This window comes from Elephas maximus, chromosome 1 (assembly GCF_024166365.1).
Source record: "Elephas maximus indicus isolate mEleMax1 chromosome 1, mEleMax1 primary haplotype, whole genome shotgun sequence".
Taxonomy (NCBI): Eukaryota; Metazoa; Chordata; class Mammalia; order Proboscidea; family Elephantidae; genus Elephas; species Elephas maximus.
This window is the reverse complement of record NC_064819.1, coordinates 170,712,202-170,720,130: the sequence shown is the minus strand read 5'-3', so window position 1 is coordinate 170,720,130 and position 7,929 is coordinate 170,712,202.

Sequence of the window (7,929 nt, the reverse complement as noted above, 5' to 3'; positions counted from 1 at the left end):
AGCCATGGCTTTTGATCCTCATCAGTAAGTGCTTCAAGTCCTCTTCACTTTCAGCAAGAATGTTGTATCATCAGCATAACGCAGGCTGTTACGAGTCTTCCTCCAATCCTGATGCCCTATTCTTCTTCATGTAGTTCAGCTTCTCAGATTATTTGCTCAACACACAGATTGAATAAGTATGGGGAAAGATACAACCCTGATGCATAGCTTTCCTGACTTTAAACTACGCAGTATAGTATTCCCTTGTTCTGTTTGAACGACTGCCTCTTGATCCAGGTACAGGTTCCTCATGAGCAGCTCTATTTTCAGCTCTTAGCATGTGCCATCATAATATTTTACATTGTCTTTTTGAGCCTCCCTTTGAAATCTTCTGTTCAGCTCCTTTACTTCATCATTTTTTTCTTTTTGCTTTAGCTACTCGATGTTCAAAAGCAAGTCTCAGAGTCTCTTCTGACATCTATTTAGGTCTATTCTTTCTCTCCTGTCTTTTTAATGACCTTTTGCTTTCTTCATGTATGATGTCCTTGAAATCAGTCCACAACTCACCTGGTCTTCGGTCGTTCATGTTCAATGCATCAAATCTATTTTTGAGATGGTCTCCAAATTCAGGTAAGGTGTACTCAAGGCCAAACATTGGCTCTCGTGGACTTGTTCTAATTCTCTTCAGCTTCACCTTGAACCTGCATATGAGTAACCTGATGGTCTGATCCAAAGTCGGCCCCTGGCCTTGTTCTGACTGATGATATTGAACTTTTCCGTCGTCTCTTTCCACAGGTGTAGTCGATTTGATTCCTGAGTATTCCACCCAGTGAGGTCCACGGGTATAATCTCCATTTATGTTGGTGAAAAAAGGTATTTGCAGTGAAGAAGTTGTTGGTCTTGCAAAATTCTATCATGCGATCTCTGGCATCGTTTCTATCACCAAGGCCATATTTTCCAACTACCAATTCTTCTTTGTTTCCAGCTTTTGCATTTGAATCACCAGTAGTCATCAGTGCATACTGATTGCATGTTCCATCAATTTCAGACTGCAGAAGTTGGTAAAAATCTTCAATTTCTTCATCTTTGGCTTTAGTGGTTGGTGTGTAAATTTGAATAATAGTCATATTAACTGGTCTTCCTTGTAGGATAGGATATTATCCTATTACTGACAGCATCGTACTTCAGGATGTCTCTTGAAATCTTTTTTGATGATGAATGCAATGCCATTCCTCTTTAAGGTGTCATTCCTGATGTGATTGTCCAATTCAAAATGACCAATATCAGTCCATTTCAGCACACTAATGCCTAGGATATCAATCTTTATGCGTTCCATTCCATTTTTTACTATTTCCAATTTTTCCAGATTCATAATTCATACATTCTCGGTTCCGATCATTAATGTATGTTTGCAGCTGTTTCTTCTCATTTTGGCTAATTCTTTTCAGAAGTAGACCACCAGGTCCTTCTTCCAAGTAGTCTGTCTTAGTCTGGAAATTCAGTTGAAACCTGTCTGCCATGGGGTGACCCTACTGGTATTTGAATACTGACGTCATAGCTTCCAGCATCACACAAGCCCCCATAGTACGACAAACTGACAGATGCGCTAGGGAGAAGGTCACCATAATTCTAATAAAATAATCTAACTTGGTAGACTACTAAGTGACACTTTGTTGTTACTTATTTATTCTATTAGAAAAATAATATGACCATTATATATATATATATTTAAATAAAAAAAGACTATCCCTCTATCCTAACCCAATTTTTTTTTAAGATTTTTTAAATTGTATTTTAGACAAAGGCTTACAGAGCAAATTAGTTTCTCATTAAACAATTAATACACATATTGTTTTGTAACATTAGTTCACGATGTCACAACATGTCAACACTCTCTCCTTCTCAACCTTGAGTTCCCCATTACCAGTTTTCCTGTCTCGTCCTGTCTTCTAGTCCTTGCCCCTGAGCTGGTGTGCCCATTTAGTCTCTTTTTGTTTTATGGGCCTGTCTAATCTTTGGCTGAAAGGTAAACCTCAGAAGTGATTTCATTACTGAGCTATAAGGGTGTCCAGGGGCCACATTCCAGGAGTTTCTCCAGTCTCTGTGTTAGTCATCTAGTGCTGGTATAATAGAAATACCACAAGTGGTTGGCTTTAACAAAGACAAGTTTATTCTCTCACAGTCCAGTACGTTAGAAGTCCGAATTCGGGACGCTGGCTCCAGGAAAGGCTTTCTGTCTCTGTCAGCTCTGGAGGAAGGTCCTTGTGATGAATCAGTCTTTCTTTGGTCTGGGAGCACCTCAGCGCAGGAATCTTAGGTCCAAAGGATGCGCTCTGGTGTTGGCACTGCCTTCTTGGTGGTATGAGGTCCCTAACTCTCTGCTTGCTTCCCTTTCTTTTTATCTCTTGAGAGATAAAAGGTGGTGCAGGCCATACCCCAGGGACACTCATTTTATATTGGATCAGGGATTTGACCTGGTAAGGGTGTTACAATCCCACCCTAATCCTCTTTAACATAAAATTACAATCACAAAATGGAATCACAGAATACTGGGAATCATGGCCTAACCAAGTTAAATCCAAAATTCCAATTAGTACGCACATTTTGGGGGTAATATAATTCAGCCCATGACACTGTCAGACCTCTAAGTATAGTCTTTTTTTGTGAGTTAGAATTTTGTTCTACATTTTTCTCCAGCTCTGTCTGGGACCCTTTACTGTAATCCCTGTCAGAGCGTTCAGTGGTGGTAGCCAGGCACCATCTAGTTGTGCTGGACTCAGTATGGTGGAGGATGTGGTAGTTGTGGTATATTAGTTCTTTGGGCTAATCTTTCCCTAGTGTCTTTGGTTTTCTTCATTCTCCCTTGCTCCAGATGGGATGGGACCAGGAGATTATCTTAGATGGCTGCTCACAAGCTTTTAAGACCCCAGACGCTACTCACCAAAGTAGGATGTAGAGCATTTTCTATATAAACTATGTTATGCCTGTTGAGCTAGATGTTCCCCAAGACCATGGTCTCCAGCCATCAACCAGTAATTCAGTTCCTTAGGGAGTTTGGATGTGTCTACGAAGCTTCCATGACCTTACCTTAGCCAAGCTGTGGTGACTTCCGTAGCATTGTGTACCGTCTGACCCTTCGCCAGAGTTATCTACTGTCTGTTGTTGTTAGGTGTTGTTAAGTCAGTTCCGACTTATAGCGACCCTATGTACTGCAGAACGAAACACTGCCCGGTTCTTCATTATGCTCACAATTGTTGTTATGATCATAAGTCCATTGTTGCAGCCACTGTGTCAGTTCATCTCGTTGAGGGTCTTCCTCTTTTTCACTGACCCTCTACTTTACCAAGCATGATGTCTTTCTCCAGGAACTGATCCCTCCTGATAACACATCAAAGTATGTAAGATGCAGTCTCGCCATCCTTGCTTCTAAGGAGCATTCTGGCTGTACTTCCTCCAAGACACATTTGTTCGTTCTTTTGGAAGTCCATGGTATATTTAATATTCTTTGCCAACACCACAATCCAAAGGCTTCAGTTCTTCTTCGGTCTTCTTTATTCATCGTCCAGCTTTCGCATGCATAAGATGCGATTGAAAATACCATGGCTTGGGTCAGGTGCACCTTAGTCTTCAAGGTGACATCTTTGCTTTTCAACACTTTAAAGAGGTCTTTCGCAGCAGATTTGCCCAACTCAATGCATCTCTTGATTTCTTGACTGCTGTTTCCATAGTTGTTGATTGTGAATCCAAGTAACATGAAATCCTTGACAACTTCAATCTTTTCTCCATTTATCATGATATTGTTTATTGGTTCAGTTGTGAGGATTTTTGTTTTCTTTATATTGAGGTGTAATCCACACTGAAGGCTGTGTGGTCTTCATCAGTAAGTGCTTCAAGTCCTCTTCACTTTCAGCAAGGAAGGTTGTGTCATCTGCATAATGCAGGCTGTTAGTGAGTCTTCCACCAATCCTGATGCTCTGTTCTTCTTCATACACTCCAGCCTCTCAGATTATCTGTTCAGCATACAGATTGAATAGGTATGGCAAAAAGATACAACCCTGATGCACATCTTTCCTGACTTTAAACCACGTAGTATCCCCTTGTTCTGTTCGAATGACTGCCTCTTGATCTATGTACAGATTCTTCATGAGTGCAATTAAGTGTTCCGGAATTCCCATTCTTCAGAATGTTATCCATGATCTGTTCTGATCCACACAGTCAAATGCCTTTGCATAGTCAATAAAACACAGGTAAACATCTTCCTGGTATTCTCTGCTTTCAGCCAAAATTCATCTGATATCAGCAATCATTTCCCTGGATCCACGTCTTCTTCTGAATCTAGCCTGAATTTCTGGCAGTTCCCTGTCGATATACTGCTACAGCCACTTTTGAATGATCTTCAGCAAAATTTTGCTTGCATGTGATATTAATGATATTGTTCAATAATTTCTGCATTGGGAATAGGCATATAGATCTCTTTTAGTCGGTTGGCCAGCTAGCTGCCTTCCAAATTTCTTGGCATAAACATGTTAATACTTCCAGCACTGCATCCGTTTGTTGAAACATCTCAATTGGTATTCTGTCAATTCCTGAAGCCCTGTTGAAACATCTCAATTGGTATTCTGTCAATTCCTGGGGCCCTGATTTTTACCAATGCCTTCAGTGCAGCTTGGACTTCTTCCTTCAGTACCTTTGGTTCCTCATCATATGCTACATCTTGAAATGTTGAATGGTGACCAATTCTATTGTCTAGTTAGTGTTTTTCCCTCCCTACCCTCTCTTCCCTAACCCCTCTCCAAAAAAAAAACAAAAACAAAACACCTGTTGCCGTGGAGTCGATTCCAATTCATAGCAACCCTATAAATAGCAACGCTATAGTAAGCATCAAAGATTGTGTTCCTTTTCATACAGTATTTGTGCTCTTGTGATTGACTTATTTCACTCAGCATAATGCCCTCCAGATTCATCCACATTGTGAGACGTTTTGCAGATTCATCATTGTTCTTTATTGTCTCATATTATTCCATTGTGTGTATGCATCCTAGTTTGTTTATCCATTCATCTATTAATGAGCACTTGTTTCCATCTTTTTGCTATTGTGAATAATGCTGCAGTGAATATGGGTGTGCATATGTCTATTTGTGTGACAGCTCTTATTTCTCTAGGATATACTCCTAGCAGTGGAATTGCTGGGTCATATGGTATTTCTATTTCTAGCTTTTTAAGGAAGCACTATATCATTTTCCAAAATGGTTGTACCATTTTGCATTCCCATCAGCAGTGCATAAGAGTTCGATTCTCCCCATAGCCTCTCCAACATTTGTTATTTTCTGTTTATTTGTGCCAGTAATGTCGGGGTGAGGTGGTATCTCACTGTAGTTTTGATCAGCATTTCTCTAATGCCTTGAGATCTCAAGCATTTTCTTATGTGTCTGTTAACTGTCTGAATGTCTTCTTTGGTGAAGTGTCTGTTCATATCCTTTGCCAATTTTTTAATTGGATTATTTGTCAATTTGTTGTAGAGGTGTTGGATTTTACTATAGATTTCAGAAATTAGACCTTTGTCAGATTTGCCATAGCCAAAAATTTTTTCCCAGTCTGTAGCTTTTCTTTTTACTCTTTTTGGTGAAGTCTTTTGATGAACATAAGCATTTAATTTTTAGAAAATCCCACGTTATCTAGCTTATCTTCTGGTATTTGTGTATTGTTAGTATTGTTAGTTATGGTTTGTATGCTCTTTATGCCATGTATTAGGGCCTCTAGAATTGATCCTTTTTCTTCCATGATCTTTATAGTTTTTGGTTTTATATTTAGGTCTTTGATCCATGTCAAATTAGTTTTTGTGTATGGTGTGAGGTATGGGTCCTATTTCATTCTTTCACAAACGGACATCCAGTTTTGTCTGCACCATTTGTTAAAAAGACAGTCTTTTCCCCATTAAATGGACTTTGGGTCTTTATCGAAAATTACATAACCATAGGTGGATGAATTTACACCTGGGTTCTCAATTCTGTACCATTGGTCAATGTGTTTGTCATTGTACCAGTACCAGGCTGTTTTGACTACCATAACTGTATAGTAGGCTCTGAGGTCAGGTAGTGCAAGTCTTCCTACTTATTTTCTTCAATAGTGCTTTACTTACCTGGGCTGACATTTTCACAATGCTGAGTCTATCTATCCATAAGCATGGTATGTTTTTCCATTTATGTAGGTCTCGTTTGGTTTCTTGCAGTAATGTTTTGTAGCTTTCTTTGTATAGGTCTTTTATGTCCCTGGTTAGATTTATTCCTAAGCTAATCCAATTTCTATTAACATGTTAGTATATATATTTTTTGTTATCTTTCCTCATTCATAACAATTTAAGTTGTATATAATTTAAGTTATAAAACATTTTAATTGATTATTATTTATTCTACTGGAGAGTAATACTTGAAAGCAAATGTGTTAAATTATACAATCAACTAATATTTAATAAGCTCCAGATATATGCAAACCACTGAGTGAGATACCATCGAGGTATGAGAGATAAATCAGGCACACTTCCTACCCTCCAGAAGTTTACAGCCTAGAAAGAGAAATAACACTTATCCATAAATACATACAAGGTAGCAAGGGATAAGGAGTCCCTGGGTGGCACAAATGATTAAGCACTGAACTACTAGCTGAAGGGTTGGTGGTTTGAACCCACGCAGAGGTGCTTCAGAAGACAGGTCTGGTCCTCTGCTTCCAAAAGGTCAGCTATGGTGCAGTTCCACTCTGCACACATGGATCCTGATGAGTTGGGACTGGCTCTCAACTAACAACAACAACAACAAAGTAAGTGATAAGGGCCATAACAGAGATAAAGGCAAACTACCCTGGAGAATCGAATATCCATAATAGCACTTTAAAACAAGTGGAAATCCCAAGCCACCATGTCAAGTCATCAGAATTTTAAGTGCTGAATGCAAAGGCATTTTTAAGGATTTCATCATATGGCATCTTAGAATGGTTATTTACAGTAATATTTCCTACTAGATTTTTCCCATTCAACATCAGTTTTCTAGGTGTTAGAAGTTTTATTTATTCACGAAATAAAATCAGAAGAAATCTTCAAAACATCTGCAAGATTTCCTGACTCATGTTGCAATGTGTTATCGCTTTTAGATGCCACTTTATAAGCTTATAATATATTCATTACACTTCTCTTCACATAGCTTACAGTGGTGTGGCTGATGTGAAAAATATTAAGAAATCCCTAAGTTGTCATACAGAGGCAGAGCTGCATAAGAATAGTTCGGCAGATGGCAGGTAAACCAAAATCTTTGTCTATCAGAAAATGTTCTACCCAAAGTGTTTCTATTCTCCCCATACTCTAAAAAGAGCCTTAATGACTCTAAAACAGGTATCTTTTGAAAGCACAACCTTTTTTCTTCTATGAAAGTGTGTGGTGTCTCTATAGTTTCCAAAATACTGTAATCGTTTTCAGTTGTTTTAAATTGTACCAAATATGTTTCATCTTGGACTAAAGGAACGTTTAATTTTGTTCACCATTTTTATGCCAAATGAAAATAGTGCTGGTATATGGCTCATAAATATTTTATTAGGTTTTATATATATGCATTAAACTAGAGAGGTGTCTTATTTTCATGAATTTATTACAACAATTTATGTAGTGGTAATAATAAAAAAAATTTTCACTGGAATCATTCTTTTCTCTGGGGAAATCTGAGTGCTTTTGCACATCAATTAATGTGGGATGGTAGCCTCATTATTCCCAGTTTTATTTTATTATTCCACCTTTATAATATGTTGCTTTAGGATTTTGTTTCTCCCCCTCCATCAATTACTTGGCTGGCTATTATCAGACATCGCATTTACCTCCAAAACTAGCCCTTTTGGAAGATTAATTACATAATAGGATGAGTGATATTGCAGAATAGAAATTCTGATTGAAAGCCCTGCTTTCACCAG